The sequence below is a fragment of the Panthera pardus genome, unplaced genomic scaffold (assembly GCF_024362965.1).
Source record: "Panthera pardus isolate Hobbes unplaced genomic scaffold, ASM2436296v1 HiC_scaffold_25, whole genome shotgun sequence".
Classification (NCBI taxonomy): Eukaryota; Metazoa; Chordata; class Mammalia; order Carnivora; family Felidae; genus Panthera; species Panthera pardus.
This window is the reverse complement of record NW_026526821.1, coordinates 45,949,912-45,969,828: the sequence shown is the minus strand read 5'-3', so window position 1 is coordinate 45,969,828 and position 19,917 is coordinate 45,949,912.

Below are 19,917 nucleotides of genomic sequence, written 5' to 3'. Positions count from 1 at the left end.
CAGAAAAATAATTTTATAAGATTCAACACCTACGTACGATAAATTTATCAAATCAAGAACAGAATTGAACTTCTTTTAGTTGATAAAACGATTTATACCAAAAGTTGAAGCAGCTGCTATACTTAACAAAAAGTTTATACTCAGTGCCTTTACTATAAAGACATTGTTTGAGAGTGTAAATTGGGGTCATTGGACCGGAGAATGCTAGCATGACAAGTGATACAGTAATATCATAATACAAACAGAGGATTAATTGACCAAATGGCTAGGTGAATGCTACTTGCAGAGATTCTTGCTCCTCTTTCAGAGCTTCCCAGAAAGCTAGAAGTCAAATGTTTTCCATCCAGAGAGAAAACTAGAAAAGTGGAAATCTGAACAGCCCAAAAGGAAATATCCAAAACTATAAATATTGAATGTTTGTCAACTTAGAGTCCACTCAGATTGCCCAGAAATGAGGCTGAAAGATGATAAGCCCCATATAAGAGCACCAAGCATACATATGACACAGTGAGAAGGTCTAAACATGTGAATTTGGTGCTCTAGGGGAGGAGGGTGGGGAATTGACAGACAATATTTGAAGATTTTGTGGCTGAGACTATTCCAAAGCTGAAAGATGATAAGAAGTCTCTGATTTCAGAAGCACTATGAACCTCAGACAGGGTGTATACAAAGAAACCATACCTACGGATATCATGTTAAAACTTATGAAAAGGAAAGACCAAGAGGAAATCCTAAAGGCAGCTGAGGAGTAGCATTATGATGATGGTAGAAGACACATGCATTATCATTCCACAATTTCGGTTAAAAAGTTAACCATAAATTTAATGTTGCTAATTTATAACTGACCCTAATGAATCAAGGTACATGTTGTAATCTCTAGGGCAACCACTAAAAGTATAATAAAAGAATGCATAACTTACTTACAGAGGTCGAAAATGGAATGAGAACAATACTTGATTAATCCTCAAAGACAAGAAAGAAGAGAAAGAAAATAAAGGATAGGACAAATAGATAATAATAAGATGGTGGATTTAAACCCAAATATATTAGTTGACACATTAGTGTATATGTTAAATACAAATAGATAAAATATGGTAATTAAAAGTCAAGACTGTCATGTTGCATTAAAAATTCAATAATACGCAGGGTGCTTGGGTGGCTCATTTGGTTGAGTGTCCGACTTCAGCTCAAGTCATGATCTCACCGTCTGTGAGTTTGAGCCCCGTGTCAGGCTCTGTGCTGAGAGCTTGGAGCCTGGAGCCTGCTTTGGATTCTGTGTGTCTGTCTCTCTCTCTCTCTGCCCGTCCCGCCTCTCAAAAATAAATAAAAATAAAAAATCAATAGTAGCAACTTAATTGTGACACAGTTTTATTATTATGACACTAAAGGGTTGGAAATATAAGTGTACCATGGAAACTTGTACCATGTACCATGTACCATGGTACCATGGAAACACTAACAAAAAGATACCTGGTACAACTATGTTAATATCAGACAAAATAGACTTTAAGAGTGAGGAACTACTAATTATACTAGTTGTAATGATTTCATAATGATAAAATGTTCAACCCAACAAGAAGACATGACAACCCTAAATTTGTATGCAGTTAGTAACACAGCTTCAAAATGTATAAAGCAATAGAATGAAAAGAAGAAATAAGTTAAATTATAATCCATTATAAATTTTTAAATACTTCTTTCTGTAACTGATGGAGCAAACAGAAAAATCATAAAACTGTAGATTTGGACAATATTATTAGCCAATTTGACCTAGATAACATATAGAGAATAATTCAAACAACACTGGAGATTGATTAGTTTTTCGGGTGTATTCAAATAGAACATTCACCAAAAATCACCATGTGCTAGGTCATAAATTGAGTTGTACCTCAAACTATTAAAAACATGGGGAGCATGTTTTCTGACTTCAGTTGAATTAAGCTATAGATCAATAACAAAAGATAATTAGAAAAATCTCTATTGGAAATTAAGTCATATTCTTTTTTTAAAATGTTTATTTATTTTTTAGAGAGATAGAGTGTGAGTGGGGGAGGAGCAGAGAGAGGGAGACACAGAATCTGAAGCAGGCTCCAGGCTGTGAGCTGTCAGCACAGAGCCTGATGCGGGGCTTGAACTCACAAACTGTGGGGTCATGACCTGAACCAAAGTCAGAGGCTCAACTGACTGAGCCACCCCAGTGCCCCTAAGTCATATTCTTCTAAGTAAAACTTCTTAAAGAAGAAATCAGGGTTCCTGGGTGGCTCAGTTGGTTAAGTGTCTGACTCTTGATTTCAGCTCAGGTCATGATCTCATGGTTCGTGAGATAGAGCCCTATGTCAGGCTCTATGCTGGTAGCACAGAGTCTACTTGAGATTTGCTCTCTCTTTTTGTCTCTGCCCCTCCCCTGCTCTCTCTCTCTCTTTCTCAAAACAAAAATAAACTAAAAAAAAAAAAGAAATCACAGTGGACAATGGAAGATATTACTAACAGACTAACAATGAAGGTATGATATATAAAATTTATGGAAATTAGCCAAAGCTGATCTTAGAGGGAAATTTGTAGTGCTAGATGCATACATTATAAAATAAGATTATTTATTTATTTATTATTTTTTATTTAAATTTTAATTAACATACAGTACAATATTGATTTTAGTAGACTTCAGTGACTCATCACTTACATACAGCACCCAGTGCTCATCATAACACATCATAACTAAGAGAGCCCTCTTAGTACCCATCACCCATCTAGCCCATCTCCACCCACCTCCCTCTATCAGCCCTCAGTTTAGTCTCTATCATTAAGAGTCTCTTGTGGTTTATTTCCCTCTATCCTCTCTTTTTCCCCTCTTCCCATATGTTCATCTGTTTTGTTTTTTAATTCCACATATGAATGAAATCATACGGTATTTGTCTTTCGCTGATTTATTTTGCTTAGCATAATACATTCTAGTTCCATCCATGTCACGGCAAATGGCAAGATTTCATTCTTTTTGATGGTTGAATAGTATTCTATTGTATGTATACATCTAAAGAAGATAATTTATGATTTAAATATTTCATGAAGTCAGGAAAAACATTAAATAAAACCTAAAGAAAGTAAAAGAAAGGAAATAAGAAAGATAACATATAAGCTAATTAAATAGAAAACAGGCATACTATGGAGACAATCAATGCAGTAAAAAGTTAGTTCTGTTTAAAAATTAATACAATTATTAAACTTTTAGCAACACTTACTATGAAGAAAAAGACCACAAATTACCATTTATCAACAAAAAATAGGACATAATTACAGATCTTTTATACATTAGAAAGATCATAAAATGATATATTGAACAACATGTGCCAATACGTTTGAAATTTTGATGAATTGTGCATATTTCATAGAAAACATAAATTAAAAAAATGGACACATGAAGAAATTAAAAATCTGAATAGTCCTCCTATTTCTATTTCTATTAAGTTGAATTTATAATTTAAAAACTTCCAATAAATAAAACTTTAAGAGAAATGGCTTTACTGTTGAAATCTTCCGACACTTAAGGATAATATACATTAAACTTATATGGGGCACCTGGGTGGCTCAATTGGTAGGCTTCCAACTTCAGCTCAGCTGAAGCTGACAGCTGACAGCTCAGAGCCTGGAGCCTGCTTTGGATTCTATGTCTCCCTCTCCTTTCTCTCTCTGTGCCCCTCCCCCACTCATGCTCTCACTCTCTGTTTCTCTCTCTCTCAAAAATAAATAAACATTAAAAATTTTAAAATTGTATATACTCTTTTAGAGAAGAGAGAAGGGGAAAACATTTCTCAACTTGTTTTATGAGGCCAGAATAGCATTGATACAAAAACCTCACAAGGATAGTATAAGAAATGAAAGCAACAGGATTAATATCTCTCATGGATATTGATAAAAAAATCCCAAATTATTAGCAAATCAAACTCAGCAATATGTTTCAAAAAGATAATTATGATTAAATTGGGTTCATTCCAGGAAATCAAGCTTAGTTTAATATATGAAAATCATTGGATGTCATTCCCCATAATAACAGAAAAAAAATAGAAAAAATCAAATAATATCTCAATGAAAGCAAAAATAGTATATCATTGAATTAAACTCCTAATTAAAAAAACTCACAGCATACTAGGAATACAAGAGAACTTACATGTCTCTGTAAAAACCGTATGGAAAACATTCCATTATTAAATTATTAATAATTACTTAAAAGCTTTCCCTCTGTGATTAGGAAAGAAAGGAGGATGCCTGCTATCACATTTATTCACCATTATCGTGGTGTTTCTAGCCAGTGCAAATTTGGAATAAAATGAAAATTTATGAAGGTTGGAAAGGAAGAGAGGAAGAAAGAAAAGAGAAGGAATAAATAAAACAGATGGTATGTTTAGTATATAGGAAAGTTAAAGCAATCTACAGATGAATAATTAGGATCAATACATGGGCTTAGCAAGGCTGCTGAATAAAATGAAAATATGCCAAAATCAGATTTTAAAAAATATATTAACAACAATTAGAACATGACACTTTGAAAAAAGTCAATATTTCCAATAGCATTAAAAAATAAAGTATTTAGGGGCGCCTGGATAGATCAGTCGGTTAAGCATCCAACTTCGGCTCAGGTCATGATCTCATGATTTGTGGGTTTGAGTCCCGCATCGGGATCTGTGCTGACAGCTCAGAGCCTGGAACCTGCTTCAAATTCTGTGTCTCCCTCTTTCTCTGCCCTACCCTTGCTCGTGCTCTCTCTCTGTCTTAAAAGTAAATAAACGTTTAAAAATATCTTTAAAAATGAAGGATTTAGGAATAAATACTGATGTGCAAGAGATCTGCACAGAGGTCTCACAAAATTACTGAGAGATATTAATGGATTGGAAGACAATATTAATGGATTGGAAGACAATATAATATTATATATTGGAAGACAATCTGCAATATCTGCGGATTCAATGCAATTCCAGCAAAAATCGTCAGATTTGTGTGTGTGGTGGAAATTTATTAGTTGATTCTAAAATTCAAATGGAAATGAAAAGAGCCAAGAATAGCCGAGTAATCTTGAAGAAGAACAAAGTCGATGGATTTAATTAATTGCTGCTGCTTTATAATAAGACAGTATGGAACAGATGCAAGACAGACAAACAGACCAATGGAACCAATAGTCCAGAAGCAGACTCACAACATTTAGTCTCATGATTTTATTGCAAAAATGCAACAAGGGTGCAGTAGGGAAAGGATGGTCTTCACAATAAATGATTCTGGGTTAATTGACTACCCATAAGGAGGAAAGGATCTTTGACTTTTCCTTACATCAGAGACAAAACCAATTCCAAGTGGAATGTACATTTGAACATAAAGGTAGCATGGACACATATCTTCCTGACTCTGAAGGCCAACGTTTCTTAAATGGATTTGATAAACACTAATCATAGAATACCTTGATTAAAAATCAAGCCATAGAATAAGAAAACATATTTGTAATATAGGTCTATATATCTGTCTGTATCAGGCCTTGAGTATATATAATATTCCTAAAAATCAGTTAGAAAAAGACCATAAAATTTGAAAAACGAGTTAAAGTCTTTTAAAGACATGAAAAGTTGTTCAGTTTCATTAGGCAGCAAGGAAATGCAAATTAAAACTTTAATTGGTTACCACTACATATCTACCAGAATGTCTACAATTAAAAAAAAACAATACCAAGGTTTGATGAGGATGTGGGACAATTGAAATTGTCACATAGTGATGGTGGGAGTGTAAATTGTACAGCTACTTTGAAACCGTGTATTAATAACTACTATAGCAGAGCAACAACCTACACATAGAGTTAGTTTCATTGTCAATCATAACGATTGTATATCCTTATTTCTGGTAGTCTTTATAATTTCAATATTCTTTGGCTGAATTCTTGTCACACTAATGGGAGCATTATAGTTTTTATAATGAAGCTGATAGAAGATAATGGGAATGGAAGAGTCAGCTCTGCCATTTTTTTTTATTCCTTTGTGCTTGTGATATCATGATTATCTTCAATCTGTGATTTCTTGGCTAGAATATTTTATTTTATTAAGTAGGCTCCACACCCAATGTGGGGCTTGAACTTATGACCCTGAGATCAAGAGTCACCTACTCTACCAATTGAGCTAGCCAGTCCCCCTCTCTTGGCTAGAATATTTTAGTTTATTTTTTAAAGTTTATTTATTTATTTTGAGAGAGGGAGAGAGAGAGCACAAGTGAGGGAGGGGCAGAAGGAAAGACAAAATCCCAAGCAAGCTTTGCATCATCAGTGCACAGCCAAGTGTGGGACTCGAACTCATGAACTGTGAGATCATGACCTCAGCTTAGATCAAGAATTGGATGCTTAACTAACTGCACCACCCAGGTGCCCCTAGAATATTTTAAAGCCACTTTCCCCAAATTGGGAAACTAATTTAGTTAAAGCTAGATTTATAAAAGCTGTACATTCCTTTAATAGAACTCACAAAAGGCCACCAAATAAGAATGCCACTCTCTGCTCTTTGGAGCAGGGGCATTCCTACATTCCCTCGGGCCTCCTCAGGTACCAATAATGCAAGACAGACACACAGACCAAGGAAGGGCACTAGTGTCAATCCATACATTTCAATAAAGTTTAATCATTTTACCACTGTTATATAAAAACTTACAAATAGAAATCCTAATTTTTTTCTTCACCCAGTGGATTTTTGTGCATACCCCACTTTGGAGACTCTGGCTTAAGGTATGTGTATATATGTGTGTATGTCAGCATAGCAAGAGAAATGAATCAATATTTATAGATCATTTTCTAGTGCCAAACATGGTGCTGTGTGAGTTACTTGCTAGTATCAAAGCAGGTCACATCAATTGAGCATTTATCATGGTGCTACCAGACTAGGCCTTTTCTGCATATACCCTGAAGCAATCCTAAGAGTTAAGTATCATTACTTCCCTGTTGCACAGGTGAGAAATGCTTGGTATTTCCCTGGTTCATCTGGAGGCCTGCTGTGGGGGAAGGCATGGCTTTCAGTATCTGGAAACCCACAAACTTGCTCATTCCTCCTTCAGAACCCAGCACCAACCTCTTTGCGTTTGATCCTTCTGATTGTTACCTGTTAAAATTCTTTTTTTTTGAATTTCAATATATGAAATTTATTGTCAAATTGTTTTCCTTACAACATCCAGTGCTCATCCCAAAAGATGCCCTCTTCAATACCCATCACCCACCCTCCCTTCCTTCCCACCCCCCATCAACCCTCAGTTTGTTCTCAGTTTTTAAGAGTCTCTTATGCTTTGGTTCTCTCCCACTCTAACCTCCTTTTTTTTTCCTTCCCCTCCCCCATGGACTTCTGTTAAGTTTCTCAGGAACCACATAAGAGTGAAAACATATGGTATCTGTCTTTGTATGGTTTATTTCACTTGGCATAACACTCTCCAGTTCCATCCATGTTGCTACAAAGGCCATATTTCATTCTTTCTCATTGCCATGTAGTACTCCATTGTGTATATAAACCACAATTTCTTTATCCATTCATCAGTTGATGGACATTTAGGCTCTTTCCATAATTTGGCTATTGTTGAGAGTGCTGCTATAAACATTGGGGTACAGTGCCCCTATGCATCAGTACTCCTGTATCCCTTGGGTAAATTCCTAGTAGTGCTATTGCTGGGTCATAGGGTAGGTCTATTTTTAATTTTTTGAGGAAACTCCACACTGTTTTCCAGAGCGACTGCACCAGTTTGCATTCCCACCAACAGTGCAAGAGGGTTCCTGTTTCTCCACAACCTCTCCAGCATCTATAGTCTCCTGATTTGTTCATTTTGGCCACTCTGACTGGCATGAGGTGATATCTGAGTGTGGTTTTGATTTGTATTTCCCTGATGAGGAGCGACGTTGAGCATCTTTTCATGTGCCTGTTAGCCATCTGGATGTCTTCTTTAGAAAAGTGTCTATTCATGTTTTCTGCCCATTTCTTCACTGGATTATTTGTTTTTCAGGTGTGGAGTTTGGTGAGCTCTTTAAAGATTTTGGATACTAGCCCTTTGTCTGATATGTCATTTCCAAATATCTTTTCCCATTCTGTTGGTTGCCTTTTAGTTTTGTTGGTTGTTTCCTTTGCTGTGCAGAAGCTTTTTATCTTTATGAGGTCCCAATAGTTCATGTTTGCTTTTAATTCCCTTGCCTTTGGGATGTGTCAAGTAAAAAATTGCTGCGGCTGAGATCAGAGAAGTCTTTTCCTGCTTTCTCCTCTAGGGTTTTGATGGTTTCCTGTCTCACATTCAGGTTCTTTATCCATTTTGAGTTTATTTTTGTGAATGGTGTAAGAAAGTGGTCTAGTTTCAACCTTCTGCATGTTGCTGTCCAGTTCTCCCAGCACCATTTGTTAAAAAGACTGTCTTTTTTCCATTGGATGTTCTTTTCTGCTTTGTCAAAGATTAGTTGGCCATACTTTTGTGGGTCTAGTTCTGGGGTTTCTATTCTATTCCACTGGTCTATGTGTCTGTTTTTGTGCCAATACCATGCTGTCTTGATGATTGCAGCTTAGTAGTAGAGGCTAAAGTCTGGGATTGTGATGCCTCCTGCTTTGGTCTTCTTCAAAATTACTTTGGCTATTCGGGGCCTTTTGTGGTTCCATATGAATTTTAGGATTACTTGTTCTAGCTTTGAGAAGAATGCTGGTGCAATTTTGATTGGGATTGCATTGAATGTGTAGATAGCTTTGGGTAGTATTGACATTTTAACAATATTTATTCTTCGAACCCATGAGCACAGAATGTTTTTCCATTTCTTTGTATCTTTAATTTCCTTCATAAGCTTTCTATACTTTTCAGCATACAGATCTTGTACATCTTTGGTTAGATTTATTCCTAGGTATTTATGCTTCTTGGTGCAATTGTGAATGGGATCAGTTTCTTTGTCTTTCTGTTGCTTTATTATTAGTGTATAAGAATGCAACTGATTTCTGTACATTAATTTTGTATCCTGCGACTTTGCTCAATTCATGTATCAGTTCTAGCAGACTTTTGGTGGAGTCTATTGGGTTTTCCATGTATAATATCATGTCATCTGCAAAAAGTGAAAGCTTAACTTCATCTTTGCCATTTTTGATGCCTTTGATTTCCTTTTGTTTGATTGCTGATGTTAGAACTTCCAACACTATGTTAAACAACAGTGGTGAGAGTGGACATCCCTGTCGTGTTTCTGATCTCAGGGAAAAAGCTCTCAGTTTTTCCCCATTGAGGATGATGTTAGCTGTGGGCTTTTCATAAATGGTTTTTATGATGTTTAAGTATGTTCCTTCTATCCTGACTTTGTCGAGGGTTTTTATTAAGAAGGGATGCTGAATTTTGTCAAAAGCTTTTTCTGCATCGATTGACAGGATCATATGGTTCTTATCTTTTCTTTTATTAATGTGATGTATCACATTGATTGATTTGCGAATGTTGAGCCAGCCCTGAAGCCCAGGAATGAATCCCACTTGATCATGGTGAATAATTCTTTTTTATGCTGTTGAATTCAATTTGCAAGTATCTTGTTGAGAATTTTTGCATCCATATTCATCAGTGATATTGGCTGGTAGTTCTCTTTTTTTGCTGGGTCTCTGTCTGGTTTAGGAATCAAAGTAATACTGGCTTCATAGAATGAGTCTGGAAGTTTTCCTTCCCTTTCTATTTTTTGGAACAGCTTGAGAAGAATAGGTATTATTTCTGCTTTAAATGTCTGGTAGAACTCCCCTGGGAAGCCATCTGGTCCTGGACTCTTATTTGTTGGGAGATTATTGATAACTGATTCAATTGCTTCACTGGTTATGGGTCTGTTCGAGCTTTCTATTTCTTCCTGTTTGAGTTTTGGAAGTGTGTGGGTGTTTAGGAATTTGTCCATTTTTTTCAGTTTGTCCAGTTTGTGGGCATATCATTTTTCATAGTATTCCCTGATAATTGCTTGTATTTCTGAGGGATTGGTTGTAATAATTCCATTTTCATTCATGATTTTATTTATTTGGGCCATCTCCCTTTTCCTTTTGAGAAGCCTGGCTAGAGGTTTGTCAATTCTGTTTATTTTTTCAAAAAACCAACTCTTGGTTTCATTGATCTGCTCTACAGTTTTTTTAGATTCTATATTGTTTATTTCTGTTCTGATCTTTATTATTTCTCTTCTTCTGCTGGGTTTAGGGTGTCTTTGCTGTTCTGCTTCTAGTTCCTTTAGGTGTGCTGTTAGATTTTGTGTTTGGGATTTTTCTTGTTTCTTGAGATAGGCCTGGATTGCAATGTATTTTCCTCTCAGGACTGCCTTCGCTGCCTCCCAAAGCATTTGGATTGTTGTAGTTTCATTTTCCTTTGTTTCCATATATTTTTTAATTTCTTCTCTAATTGCCTGGTTGACCCATTCATTCTTTAGTAGGGTGTTCTTTAACTTCCATGCTTTCGGAGGTTTTCCAGACTTTTTCCTGTGGTTGATTTTAAGCTTCATAGCATTGTGGTCCGAAAGTGTGCATGATATGTTCTCTGTTCTTTTATACTTATTAAGGGCTGTTTTGTGACACAGTATGTGATCTATCTTGGAGAATGTTCCATGTGCACTTGAGAAGAAAGTATATTCTACTGCTTTGGGATGCAGAGTTCTAAATATATCTGTCAAGTCCATGTGATCCCATGTATCATTTAGGGCCCTTGTTTCTTTATTGATCCTGTGTCCAGATGATCTATCCATTGTTGTAAGTGGCGTATTAAAGTCCCCTGCAATTAACACATTCTTATCAATAAGGTTGCTTATGTTTATGATTGTTTTCTATATTTGAGGGTTCTCATATTTGGTGCATAAACATTTATAATTGTTAGCTCTTCCTGATGGATAGACCCTGTAATTATTATATAATTCCCTTCTTCATCTCTTGTTACAGCCTTTAGTTTAAAATCTAGTTTGTCTGATATAAATATGGCTACTTCAGCTTTCTTTTGACTTCCAGTAGAATGATAGATAGTTCTCCATCCCCTCACTTTCCATCTGAAGGTGTCCTCAGGTCTAAAGTAAGTCTCTTGTAGACAGCAAATAGATGAGTCTTGTTTTTTTACCCATTCTGATACCCTATGTCTTTCGGTTGGTGCATTTAGTCCATTTACATTCAGTGTCATTATAGAAAGATATGGGTTTAGAGTCATTGTGATGTCTGTAGGTTTCATGCTTGTAGTGATGTCTCTGGTACTTTGTCTCACAGGATCCCCCTTAGGATCTCTTGTAGGGCTGGTGTAGTGGTGATGAATTCCTTCAGTTTTTGTTTGTTTGGGAAGACCTTTCTCTCTCCTTCTATTCTAAATGACAGACTTGCTGGAGAAAGGATTCTCGGCTGCGTATTTTTCCTATCCATCACATTGAAGATTTCCTGCCATTCCTTTCTGGCCTGCCAAGTTTCAGTAGATAGATCTGTCACGAGTCTTATCGGTCTTCCTTTATATGTTAGAGTATGTTTATCCCTAGCTGCTTTCAGAATTTTCTCTTTATCCTTGTATTTTGCCGGTTTCACTATGATATGTCGTGCAGAAGATCGATTCAAGTTATGTCTGAAGGGAGTTCTCTGTGCCTCTTGGATTTCAATGCCTTTTTCCTTCCCCAGATCAGGGAAGTTCTCAGCTATGATTTCTTCAAGTACACCTTCAGCACCTCTCTCTCTTCCTCTTCTGGAATACCAATTATGCATATATTATTACGTTTCATCGCATCATTTAGGTCTCTAATTCTCCCCTCATACTCCTGGATTTTTTTTATCTCTCTCTCAGCTTCCTCTTTTTCCATAATTTTATTTTCTAATTCACCTATTCTCTCCTCTGCCTCTTCAATCCGAGCTGTGATCGCCTCCATTGTATTTTGCAGCTCATTTATAGCATTTTTTAGCCCCTCCTGACTGTTTCTTAGTCCCTTGATCTCTGTAGCAATAGATTTCTTCTGTCCTCTATACTGTTTTCAAGCCCAGCGATTAATTTTATGACTATTATTTTAAATTCACTTTCTGTTATATTGTTTAAATCATTTTTGATCAGTTCATTAGCTGTCGCTACTTCCTGGAGTTTCTTTTAAGGGGAATTCTTCCATTTCATCATTTTGGATAGTCCCTGGAGTGGTGCGGAACTGCAGGGCACTTCTCCTGTGCTGTCTTGAATAACTTGCATTGGTGGGCGGGGCCGCAGTCAGACCTGATGTCTGCCCCCAGCCCACCACTGGGGCCACAGATTGGTGTGTACCTTCTCTTCCCCTCTCCTAGGGGCTGGAATCACTGTGGGGTGGTGTGGCCCCTGTCTGGGCTACTTGCACACTGCCAGGCTTGTGGTGCTGGGGAATCTGGTGTGTTACCTGGGGTGGATTGGCAAGGTGCACAGGGGCTGGAGGGGCAGGCTCAACTCACTTCTCCTTTGGTGATCCGCTTCTGGAGGGGCCCTGCAGCACAGGGAGGGAGTCAGACCCACTGGAGGGATGGATCCACAGAAGCACAGCACTGGGTGTTTGCGGGGTGCAAGCAAGTTCCCTGACAGGAACTGGTTCCCTTTGGGATTTTGGCTGGGGGATGGGCGAGGGAGATGGCGCTGGCGTGTGCCTTTGTTCCCCACCAAGCTGAGCTCTGTCATCTGGGGTTCAACAACTCTCCCTCCTGTTGTCCTCTAGCCCTCCGGCTCACTGAGCAGAGCTGTTAACTTATAACCTTCCATATGTTAAGTCCTGCTCACTGTCAGAACACACTCCATCCGGCCCCTCTGCTTTTGCAAGCCAGACTCAGGGGCTCTGCTTTGCTGGCTCTCTCCGCCAGTCCGTGTATTTCACACCGCCTCTCTGCCCTTCCTACCCTCTTCATGGGCCTCTTGTCTATGCTTGGCTCTGGAGAATCTGTTCTGCTAGTCTTCTGGTGGTTTTCTGGGTTATTTAGGCGGTGTGGGTGGAATCTAAGTGATCAACAGGACGCGGTGAGCCCAGCGTCCTCCTATGCCTCTATCTTCTCATGTTGGTCTCTGTTAAAATTCTTTTGGTCTTTAACTAATACTTTTTTTTTTATAATGGACATCCATGCATAATATAAAATACCTCCCTTTTCACTTGTGTGCAAGATGGTAAGCTCAAGGGGTCAAAAATCCAACCGTCTACAGCATTATTATATCGTTAGTGCCCAGCAGAGTATCTGGCAGGGAAGTCATGCATATCTTTGTTGAATGAATGGATGAATGAATGAATTGCAAATTTTACTTTGTTGAATGGATGACTTACAAGGGCAGTAACATAAAAGACTGTCTAGAATATATGATAACTTTGGTCTTTCCCTGTGTCTTTTTTATAAGCATCCTTTAATACTTTTTCTCAATGAAAAAAACTTTATATGACCTTGAAAATGAAAATATTCTTCTTTATATTTGACTAATTTTACTAATGTCATCTGAAGAAGTCTTTCTTTCTGAATTTAGCAATTTCCAAATAAGTGATCATAATACCAGGCTTTGCATCCTGGGTAAATTAAATCTCACCTTCAGTATATCTATTAATTTTAGAGACATGCACAAACAGTTGATTACCTGTGAACATCCTGAATATTTTTTAAGGGTATTCATTCACAATTTTATTATTATTATTATTAATTATTATTATTATTATTTAATGTTTACCTATTTTTTAGAGAGAGAGGGAGACAGCACAAGCAGGGGAGGGGCAGAGAGATAGGGAGACACAGAATCCGAAGCAGGCACAGCTGCTGTCAGCACAGAGCTGGTCTCACGGCTTGAACTCACTAACCATGAGAACATGACCTGAGGTGAAGTTGAACGCTTAACTGACAGAGCCACCCAGGTACCCCCATTCAGGATTTTAAATGGACTTTTGAGTGTGTTTCTGAGAGCATTTGCAAAAATATCCTTAACCTTTTCTAAACTGAGGCTCAGCTTATATTTTTTTCCTCACCCTGAAACTCAGTGTTACTGGCTCATTCATAGAGTTTGTCTATCTGTCAGCGTGAGAGACTGCTAATTTCAGCAATGTTGCATGATTTTCTGGCAAACTAAGTTGGCTCAACTGATTGACCCTCATGTTTAAGTGACACTCACTTTATGGATAGCAAAAGTTTTTAAAGGGTTCCTTTCAATGTGACCTATGACCTTGAGGATTACTTTGTGGCATATGGAGCTTCGTGTTTCCTCAGTTCTTTTGTTTTCTAGAAGAGATCCTGCGTGAAGCCACCCCACAGAATCACAGAGGGCATGTTATGACCCCTTGAGCTGCAACACCTATTTATTTACAATTTAGATGGAACCCTGGGGAGATTTCCCCCTCAGTTGGCCAAGGTTTTTAAACTCTATGATCTATAGCTGAATCTAAAACAGTAAATAAGCTGATAACAAACAGAAAAGTTCTTTTTGAAGAGGCAGCTTTGAGGATGGAAGAATATCCACGCAACATAGGAACAAACGTGTTAAAAGCAGCCTGGCTGGATTAAGGGTTTCCAGTGAGCTCTGCCAGCTAGAATCTTTCCTTTGTCTCAGCATGCCCCCAGCTGGCAGACGGGGCTCACAATTTGCTTTCAAATATCTTGGCCTGGCTCTAGGATCTGATGTTTAAAATGAAAAGCGGCACATGAAGATTTCCCTAGTCTATAACACTCTGGGCCAATAATAATCTTTGTGGGGCGGTCTTTGGCTGTTGTAACACATGAGGATTAACCATTCAGATACAGTTCCTTCTCTATTTGAGAACAAGCAATTCATTCAAGCAGTTGATCTTCTCCTACCTTTGGCCTTTTGCATCACATTTTCCCACTGTCTCCATCCCGCCCCCAACTGCTGGAGTGATGGAGGAGGGAACAGAAATTATAGTCAGGGTCCCACTTGCTGCTCTGTTATCATCTGAATGGTTTAGCCAGTAGGCCCAGGATACACAGGAGAAAATCTCAGTTCAGAGTTTCGGGAGTATAGTAGATGCTGTTAGGATTCTACCCATGTTCCCTAAGCCTACTATGGAGATGTGGCCTGCATACAGCTCCCTCACTCCATCAACTTCCTTCACCATGGATGGGGCAGACCATGAGTGTCAGGGAGTTAACACCCCAGGAGTGACCCTCAACCAATGAGGGGTGGGATTAGCAGAAAAATGTTCCAGTGTTCCAGCATCTCAGAGGGAAAATTCCCCATGGCTTCCTAGTGGATCCTGGGGGATTGAGCCCTGGTACCCACCCTCACTGATGCACATCGGGTTTCTTCTTGCCTGGCTCCCACCCCCTCCTCACAGGGCTCCCTGAGACTAACTCCCAAACAAGTCATCTGCACTCAAATCCTTGTCTCAGGCTCCACTTTGGGGGTGAACATAAACTAAGTCAGGCACCCTGTGCCAGTGGCTGAAGCTGTGAGAATGGGCCCAAGAAGCAGTGGGCAAGAAAGGCAGTCTTGTTTGTAGCATCCACCCTTCTCTTTAGTGTTTGAGATCCATGGAAATGATTCCACACTTGTTCTTTCACGCAGAGATAAGCCAATGGAGCCAGGTACCCTGTTCCGTTTTCTTCATCCCTCATAGGACTCTACCACCTGCTGTGTCCCTCATCTGCTCTGAGCTGCAGTGTGTAGGCAGCATCCTATACATCCGCAGGGCTGGGTGGGCCATAATACTATGCTTACACTGCAGATGTCCTCTGAGCTACCAGTCTGTGAGCACTGCCCCAAACCTCATCTGCTCCTCTGTCAAATGATGGAGTCAAATGCAATGATTTCTTCTTTTGATATAGCTTTGCTGTGTTTTTGTAAAAAATTACATGCTTCTTACAAAAACAATTTAACAGTATAGAAAACATAAAGAAGAGAATAAAGAATCTTGCCACCCAGGAATGACCACCATCTCCTGTACCCTCTTCAAAGCCCCTTGGCCAACCTTTTAACTCCGGCCATGGCCACCGACTGTGCAGGTGTAACCCCAGCTCCCCTGCCTACATTTGCCTCAGGGCTCCTCTACCACTGTAGGTAGATTACCTATGCCCATCTGGGGCAGGTACTCACAGGAGGCTGAAAGGATTGAACACCCTATGGGGCAACCCCTGACCAATGGGGCCTAGATCCAGTGAATAAAAACACCCTTTCTCCTCTTCTGCAAGTGGACAATTCTGAGGCTGTCTACACAGCTCCTAAGAGGGTCCCAAATAGGACTGAGTCTCGGGTGATTGGCTCAACAATTGTCCTTGGGTTGGTTTTCCCTACTTCCTTGTTTCACATTTCTCTAGCCCTCCCCTTCCATTTTTGTGATAACTTCCCAAAATAAACTGTCCACACACAAGCTCTTGTCTCAGGCTGATCTGGGGGGAAACGGACACACTAAGACATTCTGTGTGTGTGTGTGTGTGTGTGTGTGTGTGTATGAATAATGTACAGCATCAAGCAAAAGCACATGCTATACACACAATTCTGTAACCTGGATTTGCACTTTGTATGTCGGTAGGTACATATCTGTATCCTGATTTCTATGATTGTGTAATATTTTCCATTGTATGTACCATGCTATTCCTAACTCGTCAGATGGTTTCTAAGTTTTTGCTGTCTCACGCAGGATCCTAGCCTTAAATGACAATAAGCTGGATTACTTCCAAAGCATTATCTAGTAGGAACTAACGAGCCTTGAAAATTCCACTCTGATCGGTAGCTGGAAATATAGTTTCTATCTCACTAGTTAACGCTGTGCAAAGCTATGATCTTTGCCTGGGGTCTAGTCTCAACCTTATCCCATGGGGTAATCTGGAGTGTGAATTGCACCATGGATTTCATGTTCCTTGAGGTACATATGAACCCTTATGAAACAGTCACTGGACACTGGCTGCCCCTGGGGCGGGGCATAACCCCATAGGTGAGGTAGCTTCCCTTTTGGCAGTGGGTGATTCTCCAGAGATTAAGGTAGGTGAGAGCTGTTAGCAGCCACCACTCCTGGAAGCTGGAGGCCAGCACCTGGCCTCATAAAGGAAGCCTGGGTGGTGCAACAGCAGCATTTATATAATGTATACACTTATACAGGTACAGAATATTACTTTACTGAAGTATATGCTCGTGTATAGAATAGTGCTTAACTGAGAATTATAGTACATTCTCTTTATGATATATATGGATTATCAATTTTCAACCCACACCTTTGCTATATACTCAGTGAGGCTGCCTGCCCCTTCCATTTCCAAATACCCTGATGATGTATTAAAATAAATTTCTATTAAACAATAACAAAGTCAGCACTTATGATATAATGCACCATTAGGCTTATATAACCTAGTAGTCCTTAATGAGTCACAATCTCTCAAAGCTTTGTAAAAATTAGTTCCCAAGGTCACACAAGGTCCATGGGGACTCTTACTTCACCAGCATTGTGAATTTGTCTCCTGTCTTAGCATCCTCAGGTGGCTATGTCAGCATTCATTCTTCCCCACCAGGAGAAGCCTTTGGTGCCTTCTTCTTGCCCCGGGCTGCTCACTGTTGCCCCTAGAGGGCGCTGTGGTAGCCATCACTGAAGTTGCCCCATGGGTCCTCCAGGAAACCCACAGGGTGTCTGAAACCTGGCACCCCAGCTTTTCCAGAGAATAGTGAAGTAGGCCTTAGCTCTGCATTTTCTCCTCTGGGCATTGTCGGGGTCACTGCTGCTCTCCTCTTAGCAACTCTCTTTCACACCATACATTGGAGTACATCTTCAGCTTTGTGAGTGAGCTGGAGGAGAGATTTGTCATCCACTCTGTTCTCAGTTCTACTGAATAGTGGCAGTTACCCAGAGCAACACCTGGACCCCTATTCCCCCTCTCTTTACCTCTGACATAGCTGTACAATGGGAGAAAGAGCAGTACAGAGCTGATATGTGGAAGGTGCCCAGAACAGTGCCTGGTTTGTGTCAGGACTTAATAAATGTTTGCTATTATTGGTGTAAGATCACCTAAGCACTAGGATTTCCTACCTCTCATCATGTTTCATGGTAAAATGGATCTTTTCCATTTGTCTATCTCTATATCGAAGTAAGAGAGTTTGTCTTGACAAGAGCAGTCTTGGTGAGTGCTGGCCTTAGTCTACCTTGGCATCAACACAGCCAGGAAACAGAAGGATCCAGCTGAGTTTGATGCAAGCAGTGTGGGGTTTAGAGCTGGAGAGAAATGGGCTGGAATTCTGATGAACTCACCTGGGCCTTAGTTTTCTCATTTGTACAATAGGAAAGCAATACTTTCATGATAGACTAATTATGGGGGTTAAATGAGGAAGTAGAGTCTGGTGATTGAGAGTGTGACAGGCTCTAGGGCCATATTGCCTGGCTGTATCCAGTTATACAACTGCCCATTGATCAGTTGTATAATTGTGAGCAAGCTATTTAACCTCTGTGCCTCAGTTTTTCTATCTATAAACTGGGATAATAGTAACATGTACTTTGCAGTACATTAAATGAGTTAACATCTGTGCTAAACACTTATGTATGGTAAGCACTTAATAAATATGGGGCTCTTTATAAGTATTATATAATTATTATATTACTATTAATGTCAGTATTAATTGTTAGCATACAAATGAAGATGATGACAATTATGTATAGAGGACATATTTATATGAGTTGAATTTAGTATAATGTAAAATATTAGTTGTTTTATATATTCACCCCAGATTTGAAATAATGCAAGTCCCCATGATATAAATATTAATCCAGAATTGTGTAATTTCAAAGCTAACAGGTTGGGGGGAATGGTACACTGGTTTTATGCTGTTGCCACATGACTGGCTGGTAATAAGAAATACTCACCTTCTTCCTGGGATTAATGTTGAATAATGCAGGCTTTGCATTATGCAATTTCTTCAGGAACAATACCCTTTGCATAAAGTGTCACCACCTTGCATATAAAAAGCCCTCAAAGGCTGTGTGACGTGGAAGAGGTATTCTATGAATGGCAGTTACTATAAAGGTATAGTCTTTGGTTAGGTACCAAGCAAATCACTTGTGCTCCCACAAGCCTGGTTGTTCCTGAATCCTTTTCCACCAACATAGAGGGAGTCCCTGGGAATAGAAAGGCGGGTGGCATCACTACCCTGATATCACTGCCCAGTGTGGAGTTCCCTTCTCTGCAAGCCTCTCACCTCCCTGAGTCACTGGTATACACCATTTCTGGATTTTTGCTGTGAGTAAGGGTGGTTCCTCTGGCCACACTTCAAGTACTATAAATTTGGGGTGTGACTTTTCTCTTGCATTTGTTGCATTGTCTAACAGAGTGCCAGGCATACAGTTAATTAGCAATATGTCTTTTTGACTTAAATATTTTTCAAAATTTGGAGGGTTACAGGGGAAAGACTGTATTTGACAAAATTCTCCATTCAGGACACATGCATTTTATTTTATTTTATTTTATTTTATTTTATTTTATTATTTTATTAAGTTTATTTATTATCTTGAGAGAGAGGAGAGACAGAGCATGGGTGGGGGAGGGGCAGAGAGAGAGGGAGACAACAGAATCTGAAGCAGGCTCCAGGCTCTGAGCTGTCAGCACAGAGCCTGACATAGACTCAAACTCACGAACCGTGAGATCATGACCTGAGCTGAAGTTGGATGCTTAACTGACTAAACAACCCAGGTGCCCCAAGTTTATTTATTTATTTTGAGAGAGATAGTGTGCAGGAGGGGCAGAGAGAGAGAGAGAGAGAGAGAGAATCCCAAACAGGCTCTGCATTGTCAGTGCAGAGCCCAATGAAGGGCTCAAACTCACAAATTATGAGATCACGACCTGAGCCAAAATCAGGAGTCTGGTGCTTAACTGACTGAGACACCAATTAAAATGCATGTGTCCCAGGGGTGTCTTGGATGGTCAGGAGGGGAAAGGCAGCCAGAAGAGTTTTATAGAGTTTACTACCACTCTGAGGATGGGGGAGAGCCTGCATTGGAGTTTTTCCATCTAAGGGACGAAG